The 14,120-nt window shown below is 34.6% G+C and overlaps 1 protein-coding gene across 2 annotated transcripts in view; it reads right to left on the reverse strand.

Annotated features, from left to right (window-relative positions):
• The window catches only part of LOC120353391, a 60,450-nt gene that overhangs the window by 42,723 nt on the left and 3,607 nt on the right, over positions 1 to 14,120 (reverse strand). The window contains exon 1 of one of the 2 annotated variants that reach the window (XM_039436955.1): positions 7,887 to 7,910. The exons of the other annotated variant lie outside the window; for it this stretch is intronic. The gene's annotated coding sequence lies outside the window, so the exon portion shown is untranslated. Of the gene's footprint in view, positions 1 to 7,886; positions 7,911 to 14,120 lie in introns of those variants that run through there. 2 annotated transcript variants of the gene reach the window in all.

A 14,120-nucleotide genomic window follows, 5' to 3' on the forward strand; every position in this document is an offset into this window, starting at 1 on the left:
TAATTAATCAACAAAATATTTAATCTCAATTAAGAAAATGTATTATTTAATCATTGAAAATATAATTTCTTGAATTAAATATAATTGATTATTCTAAACAAGAATGGACAGTTAATATTGCATCATATATACCGGTATCAGAATGCATTGTCATCGCAGAGAATCGGCAACGCTATTGAAAAATATAATTTCTTGCTTGATAAAATATAATTGATTTTTTCAAACGAGAATGAACAGTTAATATTACTTTAATAAACCTGCATCAGCTACCGTCTATAGAAGTCATTGACAAGATAGAGGACCGGCAACGCTATCCTCCTATAGTGAGGTCCACGTTATAATGGCAGTGGATAAAGATAGAAGAATAGCGATGCAGATTCTCTGAATTAATTAATTATATTTTCCTACAGTTACGTTGAAAAGTGGCCATTGCTGCACTGATTACAGAATGCAAAGAATCACTTTTCCGTTCTAGTGCGGGAAAAATTTTTCTGCATTCCAGATTTGCAACATGGCAACACAAAATAGCTAGTGGGTTATATGGAGCAACAGTGCAGCAAAATCAAAATGAAGTTGGTAACAATGACTGCTGTGGCTGCTATAGTGAGCAGAGGTGCAACGAAGCACAACGCGCAAATTATTACTATTATATATTATAACCAAGGACAACATTTTTATTCAATTTGACAATAAATTAAGGTTTTTATCAATAATAAAATTACACAGAAAAACATTTGATGCATTTCAGGCAATTTTACCCATAATTACCCACTTTTCATATTCAATGGTAACTGTAGGAAAAACTTAATGTGAAATACGTGCGCAAAGTTCCTCTGCTGCACTCAAGAAACCATTCCGCCCTCGCCTACGGCTCGGGCGTAAACGTTTCTTTCGGTGCAGCAACTGTCACTTTGCGCACTAGTTGCACAAATAACTATTCTACACTGTCAAAAACATAATTGGCATCGTTGTGGACCTAGAAAAGGATAGTACCACCGGCTTTGTCGAATGATAGACAAGGATAGCAAAACCAAAATTTGATCAAATACTGTCATTATAACTTGGACCTCACTATAGATCTATACTCGTTTTGGGGTCTAAACGCTGCCAAACAATACATTCAATCTTGATAAAATAAATATAATTTTAAAACAAAAATCCAAATCAAATTTAAAATCTTGAAAGCTCGATCAGCACAAAAACGCAACATTCTATTATTGTGCTGTATCATCCATGCTTTCACCTATCGTGGGTACCCATTCAGATTTTGCACGAACCATTTCCGAGCAAGTGAGAGAGAGAGAGTGTGAGTGGAGAGAGAGGGTGAAAGAGCGATTTGAGAGAAATCTTGCGAGACGGTCGTTAGCATGGCAGGCAGGCAGGCCAAACACCATGAGGTCTGATGACCTCGATTTGAGCCGGCGCAAATTCTCAGTCTACTTCTAGTTTTTATGTGTTCCACCCTTCTTATCATCTACACTGTTGCCAAACCTCCAATTTGACAAAAAGTCTGAGCAACATTTATACGGTTCACATTATGCTGAACTGGTGGCATTATATTATTTTCACTCTTCCTACTGGAGAGTAGAATTTGTTTCACTACTTGTTTCTGGCTACTGATATGTTTACTTTCCTTTGATTAGAAAAACAAAGATATTGATTGATTTTTTTTAAGGGGAGTCTAGCTCGTCTCTAACACAATAATAATTGACCAAGCGAAGTGAGGTCTAAGATTCAAGTCGACGGTTTGGCATTTCTCTTAATGTTTAAATGTTTGAATGTTGATATGTTTATATGTTGCGCATTTACGGCAGAACGCGATAATAGATTTTCATGAAATTTGACAGGTATATTCCTTTTTTAATTGCGCGTCGACGTATATACAAGGTTTTTCAAAATTTTGCATTTCAAGGATAATATAAAAGGAAAAAGGAGCCTCACTCATACGCCAATATTACAGTAAAAATCAGACTATAGAATTATTCATCATAAATCAGCTGACAAGTGATTACACAGATGTGTGGAGAAGCCAGTCTATTGCTGTATTTCCATAAGGTCTATAGTTTCAATCAGGTACTTGTGGATGAGAATACTGCGTGAGGTCTACTGTTCACAGAACTACTAGTAATAATAGGGTTGTAGGGTTATAATAGGGTATTTTTCAATTGGGTTGTATCATTTTCATATCTATCATAGTACTTTTAAGTATATGGAATTGTAGAGAACTCGTTCCTCGCACATAGGCTTTGCCCATGTGAGGAAACTTCTTCAAGTTTTGTATATATATATTGTATGTAATTCCTAAGAAGAAGAATAAAGATAATTTCAATTTCAAGACTATGGCCCGGTTGCACAACAGCCGGTTAAATTTCAACCGTGATTAATTTCACGAGAACCAATCAGAGAAGGCGTTTTCGAAAAGACGGCTTCTCTGATTGGTTCTCGTGAAATTAATCACGGTTAAAATTTAACCGGCTGTTGTGCAACCGGCACTATGAGAGATACATGATAAGTCATATAGTTCACTTTTTGTGTAGTTGAGATTATCAGAGATTGACAATGGTGTAATAACCGAAACCGGTCTTTCTAAGTATCAATAAATCTGTGGTTTTTTGACAATTTCTTAGACTTTTTCATTCAATAGTCATATATTGTCATAATACCTAAAGCTGGATTTTCGTTTGTGCGTAAATGCAGTCATCGACCACGACAGGGAGAGAATCTCAGATTGGGAAGATTTCAATTTGTCTACATAACCTAAAATATTATGTTCAATTATATGTTTTAATGGGACAGGTTGAGCTTATACTTTTAAATGGCAATATGTGATATTATTATAGATGTTTAATTCTTTAATAATAAAGACAAATAATGAAAAGTTATTTGATCAGCTGTTCTAGGACACTTGAAATTTGGACAACATGAATGTCAACAATGCTTGTCGTCGTCGACTGCGGAAATTTACGCACAAACGAAAATGCACCTTAAGAAAAATAATGTATCGAAGTCATAATATCTGTCATGAATCCCAGAGAGATTTTTTGATAAGATATTTATGAGTTACTGATTTATTCTTCAATGATTCAATAGGATATGAAAAGGAGAGCTTTATCTGCTTTGTCGAATGATAGACAAGGATAGCAACATGGTGTAAATAGCTAAGATGCGTTCCACCTCAAGTCTAAATGATTTTCTAAATAATATTATAAATAAAAATTGAATATTATAGTTGAAAAACGTTCAGGAAACGAGGTAGAGAAGGATATCATCATCTGCTTTGTTGAATGATGGACAAGGATAGCAACACCAATGTTAATCAATGGTGTAATAGCTACAATACATTCCACCTCAAGTCTACATGATTTTCTAAATAATATTATAAATAAAAATTGAATATTATAGTTGAAAAAAGTTCATGAAACGAGGTAGAGAAGGATATCATCATCTGCTTTGTCGAATGATAGACAAGGATAGCAACACCAATGTTAATCAATGGTGTAATAGCTACGATAAGTTCCACCTCAAGTCTACATGATTTTCTAAAGAATATTATAAATAAAAATTGAATATTATAGTTGAAAAACGTTCAGGAAACGTTGCGGAGCTAGAGAAGGATATCGCCATCTGCTTTGTTGAATGATGGACAAGGATAGCAACACCAATGTTAATCAATGGTGTAATAGCTACAATACATTCCACCTCAAGTCTACATGATTTTCTAAAGAATATTATAAATAAAAATTGAATATTATAGTTGAAAAACGTTCAGGAAACGAGGTAGAGAAGGATATCATCATCTGCTTTGTCGAATGATAGACAAGGATAGCAACACCAATGTCAATTAATCGATGGTGTAATAGCTACGATATGTTCCACCTCAAGTCTACATGATTTTCTCAAGAATTATATATCAGAATATTATAGTTGAGAAACGTTCAGGAAACGAGGTAGAGAAGGATATCATCATCTGCTTTGTTGAATGATAGACAAGGATAGCAACACCAAGGACCTGACTACAGCGATCGGATACAGTTTGGTAGTGGATAGAATACCATCATTTACAAGAGAGCCAATTGATCACATGACCTGCCTCTATTTATACAAGCCACGTCTCTCATCTACTTGCACAGAAAGTGCTGTCGTCATTTGTTCAAGAGTCGTTGGCCGTTTAATGCCACTGCCATCAATATCACGGAACTCTTTCAATTTTCACCATCAATATCACGAATTTACACCATCAAATCATGTCTCTTCATCACGCTTCCTCCTCGTGACGTCACGAACCTACTCCAATTTCAACCAGTTTCCAACCAGGCAAATCGGTCCATCCACGTAAATTATCTCTTCTACCGGTATAGAAAGTCTTCACTAGATTTGCCCAACGATTTTTACAAGTAAATCATCACGTTAATCGGAAATGATTGATTCACTAATTGAAAAGAGTTTTTTAATTATAATTTTAGATAATTTCCAACACCATGGCATTGTTTATGACAGGACTTCAGTTTCGTGTTGAAGCCAAAACATATTCAGCTGTACTGTAATCTATAATTGACCGAGCAAAGTGAGGTCTAAGATTCAAGTCGACGGTTTGGCATTTCTCTTAATGTTTATATGTTGCGCATTTACGGCGAAACGCGGTAATAGATTTTCATGAAATTTGACAGGTATGTTCCTTTTTTAATTGCGCGTTGACGTATATACGAGGTTTTTGGAAATTTTGCATTTCAAGGATAATATGATAGAAAAAAGAGCCTCCTTCATACGCCAATATTAGAATAAAAATCAGACTATAGTCATAATCATAAATCACCTGACAAGTGATTACACAGATGTGTGGAGAAGCCAGTCTATTGCTATATTTCCATAAGGTCTATAGTTTTAATCAGGTACTTGTGGATGAGAATACTGCGTGAGGTCTATTGTTCACAGAACTACTAGTAAATTTTTCAATGATTAGCATAACAAAAGCCGGTTAAATTTCAACCGTGATTAATTTCACGAGAACCTATCAGATAAGCCGTCTTATCAGAAAGGCCTTCTCTGATTGGTTCTCGTAAAATTACAGCTGTACTGTAATCTATAATTGACCGAGCAAAGTGAGGTCTAAGATTCAAGTCGACGGTTTGGCATTTCTCTTAATGTTTATATGTTGCGTATTTACGGCGAAACGCGATAATAGATTTCCATGAAATTTGAAAGGTATGTTCCTTTTTTAATTGCGCGTCGACGTATATACAAGGTTTTTGGAAATTTTGCATTCCAAGTATAATATAAAAGGAAAAAGGAGCCTCCTTCATACGCCAATATTAGAGTAAAAATCAGACTATAGAATTATTAATTATAAATCAGCTGACAAGTGATTACACAGATGTGTGGAGAAGCAAGTCTATTGCTGTATTTCCATGAGGTCTATAGTTTCAATCAGGTACTTGTGGATGAGAATACTGCGTGAGGTCTACTGTTCACAGAACTACTAGTATAATAGAGGAAAGAATTGCCTTATACATTTGCGGGATGAGAAATACAATAATGACGCATCATCACGTCTGAACTACTGGACTGATTAACTTGAAATTTTGCACATACTGTAGATTCCCAGTTTACCAAAGATGATTATAGGCCTATTTACAGTTCTTTAAGTTCTCAGTTTGTCAAGTTTACAATAAAAGTGGAGTTGATAAACAAAACAGTGTTACTTTTTGTGTAGTTGAGAAGTTTTTATTGTGGTAATTATTCATATTGAATGAAAAAGACTAAGAAATTGTCAAAAACCACAGATTTATTGATATTTAGAAAGACCGGTTTTGGTTATTACACCATTGTCAATCTCTCATGAACTAAAACTAAATACAAGAGCAACAGAATTTATTCTAGTAGGCGAGTACTGCTATTGGTCAAGGACATGAATGCCTGCCATTGGCCCAGCTAGACAGTCTCCTCCCACTCAACGGTGTGAACAATGGCAGGCGTTCGTGTCCTTGACCAATAGCAGTACTCGCCTACTAGTATAAATTCTGCTGCTCTTGTATTTAGTTTTAGTTTATCAGAGATTGACAATGGTGTAATAACCGATACCGGTCTTTCTAAGTATCAATAAATCTGTGGTTTTTTGACAATTTCTTAGTCTTTTTCATTCAAAACAGTACTATTTATGATTTAAAATTATTGTATTTCTTGTAGCCTACTGTATTAGTGTAAATTCTTACACTAACTTTATTATTTATTCCTTGTATGTATTGTTTGAGGGCTATTAATTTTGAATCAATACTTTTATTTATTTATCATTTACAATCAACTCAAGGACAAAGAAACAGACTACAGTCCAAAACTTCTTTTCATCCCAATTTCATAGAATAAATTGTCCAAATAAAGGTTATGTGCGACTTTCCAATTCTTCACTAATTTCCACATTGAAACAAAACACAAACACTTGAAACAATTAATTTTGAATTTAGAAAGATTCATGATAGCAATGATTGGAAAGTTGACTGGAAATTGATGCAATTATTGAATGAATAACTACTTTCAAGCTGTGTAATGCCAAGTACACACCTCAGATATTCAATTAATTACAACAAATCAATTTAGTAAACAAGGAACTCGAATCTACTAAAATTATTGTGTACATATTGGAAGCAGTATTCTTATATCTTTATGACTAAATAGAAAACAGAAATTCACATGTAAGCAGAGGCTTGAAAACGAGTTCCACTCTTAAGCCGATTATAGATGAGTGAATCCAATTTGAGTTATCTCACAGAGCTACAAACCAACCTGCCACACCTAACCACATTAGTCCAATATTATTTCAACCAAATATTGATATTATATAGAGAAAATAGAAATTATTTTCTAAAAAATTTCAAAAAGAATTCGATTTTTAAAAAGTGAGAATCATAAATTTTAGTCTTGTGGGACTATAGTGAGGTCCACGTTATAATGGCAGTATTTGATTAATATATTATTTGAAACCAATATTATTTAACCAAATATGGAAATTACAACGAAAATAAAAATAGTTTTCTATAAAATTTTAAAAACCATACTTTACGATTGTTTCACAAATTTTAGTCTTGTGAGGCTATAGTGAGGTCCATGTTATAATGGCCGTTTTCAATTAATATTGGTGTTGCTATCCTTGTCTATCATTCTACAAAGCAATGGAGCTATCCTTTTCTACCTCTGCAACGTTGCCAGATCGTTTTTCAACAGTTTAGAAGTTATTAATTAACAAAATATTCAATCTCAATAATTATAAAAAATTATTATCAAATAATTAACAAATATTATTCTCTTAACGAGTAAAATAGAATCGATAATTTCTAACAAGAATGAGTGACAGTCAATATTTCATCAGATATACCGGCTTCAGCGATCCTACTATAGAAGACAGTGGTAATCGGCAACGTTGTTCTCCTATCTTTTGGTAGAGAGTAAGTGGGGAGGATATTTTTAATATTCTTTCCGAAGAATGGACATTGATATGTCCAAAGCTCCGCCAATTTATGTAGATGCATAACAATATAATTATCTACAGTTATTACAGATTACTTTTTTCATATCATATACAGTTCAATAATTATTTTCTTAGTCTATATTATGTAAATTCATCTATAATTTTTCTGTATTGTAAGCTATTGTATATAAGTGTATAAGCCAGTATTTATTGTAATCTACATAAATAAAGTACTCAATCAATCTTTCACCACTGCCATTATAACGTGGACCCCACTATAGAGGTATGCCAACAGAAGCTGGAGAGTAGAAAGAAGATGGAGGAGATAAAATCTAGCATCACAAATCATCTAAATCCTCACAATTCAAAAATTAAATAATTGTAGGACATCAAGATTAATATAGTCATGAATAAATTTAAATCATACCTGATCTACTTCCAAATTCAAATTATCGATTGTACCGTTTGAAAACTGAAAGCTTACTACGATTGAAACTAAGTGTAAAATGACAAGAGTAAACAGATAGAAGAGTCAGCACCAATTGTTTGAGAATAGAAACAATGGATAGGCACACCAGGAGGCCTAATTATTTCATAACTATGACAGTAAGAACTGGATTAACAACACTTATTTTTCACTAATTTACCGAAAAATTCCTACATTTTGTCATTATGTTTGAACCCGATTTCAATAAATAGGATTTTTAGGAATATACGTTACAGAGCGTCACCTAAAACTATGTTAAACAAAAATTTTCCCAAGAGACTCCAGATAATGTTTCTAATTTTGTCAGACACATTTTTCAATTCTGAACCTCCATTACACAATAAAATTTCTGATTTGAAACGATATTGCTGTTATTTAAAAAATATTGTTATTGTTCAACCGGGTGAGGTCAATGCAATGAAATAATCATCACTTGAAAATTAATGGGCATTTAGCGATTCAGCAGTCAATTCTCAAATGAGAGACAGTGAGGTCCGCGGAGTGGCAGTGGAGAAAGATAGGAGTACAGCGTTGCCGATTCTCTGCCTTGCCACTGGCAGGCAAAAGTATCAACACCTGTAATAATTTACAATGGAGAAACTATTATTTGATTGGGCTTTTGTGTAACTTAAGTTTTGGATCAAAAATCAAATAAATTTGTTTCTATTATTATTATTGAAATTACAATAATTAATATTGATGAATAAAAATGGGAAATAGGACTATAACAATCCTCAGTCAATTGAGAATTTTCATGCACAATTTCAAGTTTATCAGTTCAGTAGTTCAGGAGTGATAATGCATTCGTGCACCTCCTATCCTGTACGAAGAGGAAGAAGAAAAAGAAGAAAAGACGGTAGAAGAAAAAGAAGAAGAAGAAGCACAAGAAGAAGAAAAGACAGTAGAAGGAGGAGGGAGAAGAAGGAGGTGGAGAAGAAATAGGAGAAGAAGAAGAAGGTGGAGAAGAAATAGGAGAAGAAGAAGGAGACAGGAGGAGGAGGAGGAGAAGAAGAAGAAGAAGAAGAAGAAGAAGAAGAAGAAGACAGGAGGAGGAGAAGGAGAAGAAGAAGAAGAAGAAGAAGAAGAAGAAGAAGAGAAGAAGAAGACAGGAGGAGAAAAAGAAGAAAAAGAAGAAGAAGAAGAAGAAGAAGAAGAAGAAGAAGAAGAAGGTGAAGAAGTTATAGGAGAAGAAGGAGGTGGAGAAGAAGAAGGTGGAGAAGAAATAGGAGAAGAAGAAGAATACAGGAGGAGGAGGAGAAGAAGAAGAAGAAGAAGAAGGTGGAGAAGAAGGTGGAGAAGAAGAAGAAGAAGGAAGAAGAAGAAGAAGAAGGTGGAGAAGAAGAAGAAGAAGAAGGTGGAGAAGAAATAGGAGAAGAAGAAGAAGAAGAAGAAGAAGAAGAAGGTGGAGAAGAAGAAGAAGAAGAAGGTGGAGAAGAAATAGGAGAAGAAGAAGAAGAAGAAGAAGAAGAAGAAGAAGAAGAAGAAGAAGAAGAAGAAGAAGAAGAAGAAGAAGAAGAAGAAGAAGAAGAAGAAGAAGGTGGAGAAGAAATAGGAGAAGAAGAAGGTGGAGAAGAAATAGGAGAAGAAGAAGAAGAAGAAGACAGGAGTAGGTGGAGGTGGAGGAAAAGAAAAAGAAGAGATAAATTATAGATTTTAAATAATACAGTAGATATTGTTACTTATAAAACTCATTGGACATTATTTACAAATTAACCAACTCCAGTGACAAACAATTTCACCACAACCCAACTCATTTGTATACAAGTCGACAAGTTTGGGACTCCGTTTACATAACCATAAACTCTGAAGAAGCGAGCTTGTGACAACGTTGGAAGCTAGCTACTCACCACACAGCACGCGAGTTGTTTATAAACAGCACACGAGGAGTGGAGGAGGAAGCGTGAATTGCTGTGACGTCACTGGAAAAAGCACAAAAAAGAGCCAAGGATGGCTGGTTGGTAGGTAGTCTGAATATTTTGGGACCGATTCAAAAACAGCACAGCAAAGCATGGCTTGTGACAATGCGGTCACTTCAACCCCCTCCTCCATCACCCAACATTCTAGGGGGAAACTATAGTGAGGTCCACGTTATAATGGCAGTACAGAAAGATAGGAGAACAACGTTGCCGATTCTCTACCTTGCCACTGCTTTCTATTGAGTATAACCATAGATGAAGGATAAGTAAGACTATATTATTCTTGTCTCTGGTATAACTGATACCGGTGTATCTGATTTAATATCGACTGTTCATTCTTGAATGGAATAGAGTCAATTATATTTTATCCTTCAAGAAAATATATTTTTCAATGAATAAATAATAGAATTTAACAATTGAAATGATATATTCAGATAGCACAACAGCGTAACCGACTCTCTACCTTACCACTGTCTTCTAAAGAGGATAGCAAGATACTGGTATATCTCATGTAACATATTCCTTTATTTAAAATTTATTTGACAATCACAAATCATAACTAGTAGTTCTGTGAACAGTAGACCTCACGCAGTATTCTCATCCACAAGTACCTGATTGAAACTATAGGCTTAGACCTTATGGAAATACAGCAATAGACTAGCTTCTCCACACATCTGTGTAATCACTTGTCAGCTGATTTATGATGAATAATTCTATAGTCTGATTTTTACTCCAATATTGGCGTATGAAGGAGGCTCCTTTCTCATTTTATATTATCTTTGAAATACAAAATTTCCAAAAACCTTGTATATACGTCGACGCGCAATTAAAAAAGGAACATACCTGTCAAATTTCATGAAAATCTATTACCGCGTTTCGCCGTGAATTCGCAAGATAAAAACATATAAACATTAAGAGAAATGCCAAACCCTCGACTTGAATATTAGACCTCACTTCGCTCGGTCAATTAAAATATATGAAATATGATTGGGAGAATACAACAGACATAGCCCAAAAATGTCTTCTCCCAAATTTTTACAAATTAAAGTTTCAAAAATGAATGAGGTTAAGATTTCATTTTTCACTTCAAAAAGTTCAATTTCCACTTCAAAAATAATGACTAAACTAAAAATTTTGAAATTTGATATTTAAAAACTAATTAAAAACAAATATATTTCACCCAAATCTCTACAAATTAGATAGACATATACTATGCATTCCTGTTTAAAATAAACAACTATATTTTATTTGTCAATAAAATTTATTTTCAATGATTTACTAATTAAGATTAAATACTTTGTTCATCAATTTTATATTTCTACATCGACCGATCTGGCAACATTAAGGAGCTAGAAAAGGATAGCATTAACTGCTTTGTCAAATGATAGACAAGGATAGCAACACAAATATTATTCAAATACTACCATTATAACGTTAACCTCACAATAACGAGTTCGTCAGCTATGGGTCTGGATTATTGGAAATTTCTATCTCAACATTCTAGCAACAATGCAGAGGTAGAAAAGGATAGCGTTAACTGCTTCGTCGAATGATAGACAAGGATAGCAACACCAATGTTGATCGAATACTGCCATTATAACGTAGTCACATACTGTAGAGCAGCTGCAACCTCTCATAATACAATGAAGGGTCATTGAAATCCAAAACCCTACAATGTGGGGGCAGGAAGGGAAGTAGGGAACACAAAGATTTCATTGAAAACCTGTTGAAAGTGCCACAGGTGTTCTGGGTCCTGGGTAGATGCGTTTTGTAGAGCCTACCAAATCAAGGTCACCACCCTACATAGTAATAGACCCTTAGTGAGGTCCACGTTTTAATGGCAGTGAGGAAATATAGGGAAACAGTGTTGCCGATTCTCTGCCTTGCCAATGCCTCCTATAGAGGATAGCTGTCCCGGTATATCTAATTTAATATCAACTAGTTTAAAATAATCATAATATCAACTAGTTTAAAATAATCATAATATCAACTAGTTTAAAATAATCAATATTATATTTTATTCCACAAGAAAAAATATTTTTCAAGAGCGACTGTACTGTTGGCTGGTGTTAGACCGAACGAGTATAGAACTATAGTGAGGTCCACGTTATAATGACAGTGGAGAAAGATAAGAGAACAGCGTTGTCGATTCTCTGCCTTGTCAATGCCTTCAATGGAGTAAAGCTGATTCCGGTATATCTGATGTAATATTGATTATATTTTATTCATGTTTTCAATAATCAATTATATTCTATTTATCAAGAAAATATGTCTTTCAATGATACATTTATAAATCTCCACAATTGAGATTAAATATTCTGTTAATTAATTACAGTTCTACATCGTTGAAAAACGATCTGGCAAGAGCTAGAAGAGGATAGCGCCACCTGCTTTGTCTAATAATAGACAAGGATAGCAACACCACTGCTATTACAACGTAGACCTCACTATAGCAGACTAAAGCCCGGTTGCACAAAAGCCGGTTGAATTTTAACCGTGATCAATTTTACGAGAACCAATCAGAGAAGGCCTTTCTGATAAGACGGTTCATCTGATAGGTTCTCGTGAAATTAATCACGGTTAAAATTTAACCGGCTTTTGTTATGCTAATCATTGAAAAATTTACTAGCAGTTCTGTGAACAGTCGACCTCACGCAGTATTCTCATCCACAAGTACCTGATTAAAACTATAGTCCTTACTAGCCGTCAGGCTCGCTTCGCTCGCCATATCCGTCTAGCCAAGGGGCTCCGCCCCCTGGACCCCCGACTGGATTGTCCAAGAATGAGATTAGCAGGCTCGCTTCGCTCGCCTGCATTTTTATGATGTTAGGACAATCCAGTCGGGGGTCCAGACTAAACGGATATGGCGAGCGAAGCGAGCCTGACGGCTAGTAATATAATATTCCCAGGATTGAAGTAGCAGTGCACAATCAATTTTTCCTCGATAAATGCATTTAAATCTTCAACTTGGTGCCAACCTAACAAAGTCAACTCAACTTAATGCCAACCTGACAAAATTATTAATTTAGTTGCCAGTTAACAACTGTTTCGAAGAGGTACTCTATCTAGATTATAGTTCTATAGTAACATATGATATGGAAATTTCAATTGTAATTAAGAGATTGGGAGAAGAAGAATATACATGCTAAAAGACGAACTTTGAACCCTTAAAAACAACCCTTACAGTTTAAATATTGCCAAAAGATTTCTTAGTGCGCCTCTAAAGGGTCAACTGAACATACCTACCAAATTTGAACGTTTTTGGTCCGGTAGATTTTTAGTTATGCGAGTGAGTGAGTGAGTCAGTCAGTGAGTGAGTGCCATTTCGCTTTTATATATTATATAGATAGATGGAAATATAGCAATAGACTGGCTTCTCCACACATCTGTGTAATCACTTGTCAGCTGATTTATGATGAATAATTCTATAGTCTGATTTTTACTCTAATATTTGGCATATGAAGGAGGCTCTTTTTTCTATCATATTATCCTTGAAATGCAAAATTTCCAAAAACCTCGTATATACGTCGACGCGCAATTAAAAAAGGAACATACCTGTCAAATTTCATGAAAATCTATTACCGCGTTTCGCCGTGAATGCGCAACATATAAACATTTAAACATCAAGAGAAATGCCAAACCGTCGACTTGAATCTTAGACCTCACTTCGTTCGGTCAATTATTTGATAATTGAATAATATTATATTTCCTATCTCCTATGCTGTTCTCCTATCTTTCTCCACTGGTATTATAACGTGGACATCACTTTAAGCAGACAAAATCTGATTGAAGGATCCAACTAATTCAAATTCCAATGTCGTGTTGTACTGGACAGATTTATGCATTGTGACAAGGAGATGTTTACAACACGTAGGAGCTGAACAAAGGTGATTGTTGCAACAATGGAAAGTTATGTGAACATCGACCCCATCAATGACTGGCTCACTACAGAGAGGTATGAAAGTAAACTATATTTTTCAAGAGATTTTTTTTCACAGGAGAGATGAACAAAAAGACGTTTCGAATTATGATTACAGTTTTATTGAAAACCGTAAATTAAATCAATCAGCAAAGTGCTTGTACATCTCTATTTTATTTACAATTTCAAAGAAAACACTGATTGAATTAATAGAGAATTGACTGCAGTGGTAGTGAAAACATGAAAATATGACTATATTTTTCAAGAGATTCATTTTTACAGGAGATCATCATGATATTTATTACAGAAATATTAAATCCATTGAAGCAGAGCACGTAC

The sequence above is a fragment of the Nilaparvata lugens genome, chromosome 10 (assembly GCF_014356525.2).
Source record: "Nilaparvata lugens isolate BPH chromosome 10, ASM1435652v1, whole genome shotgun sequence".
NCBI classification, from domain to species: Eukaryota; Metazoa; Arthropoda; class Insecta; order Hemiptera; family Delphacidae; genus Nilaparvata; species Nilaparvata lugens.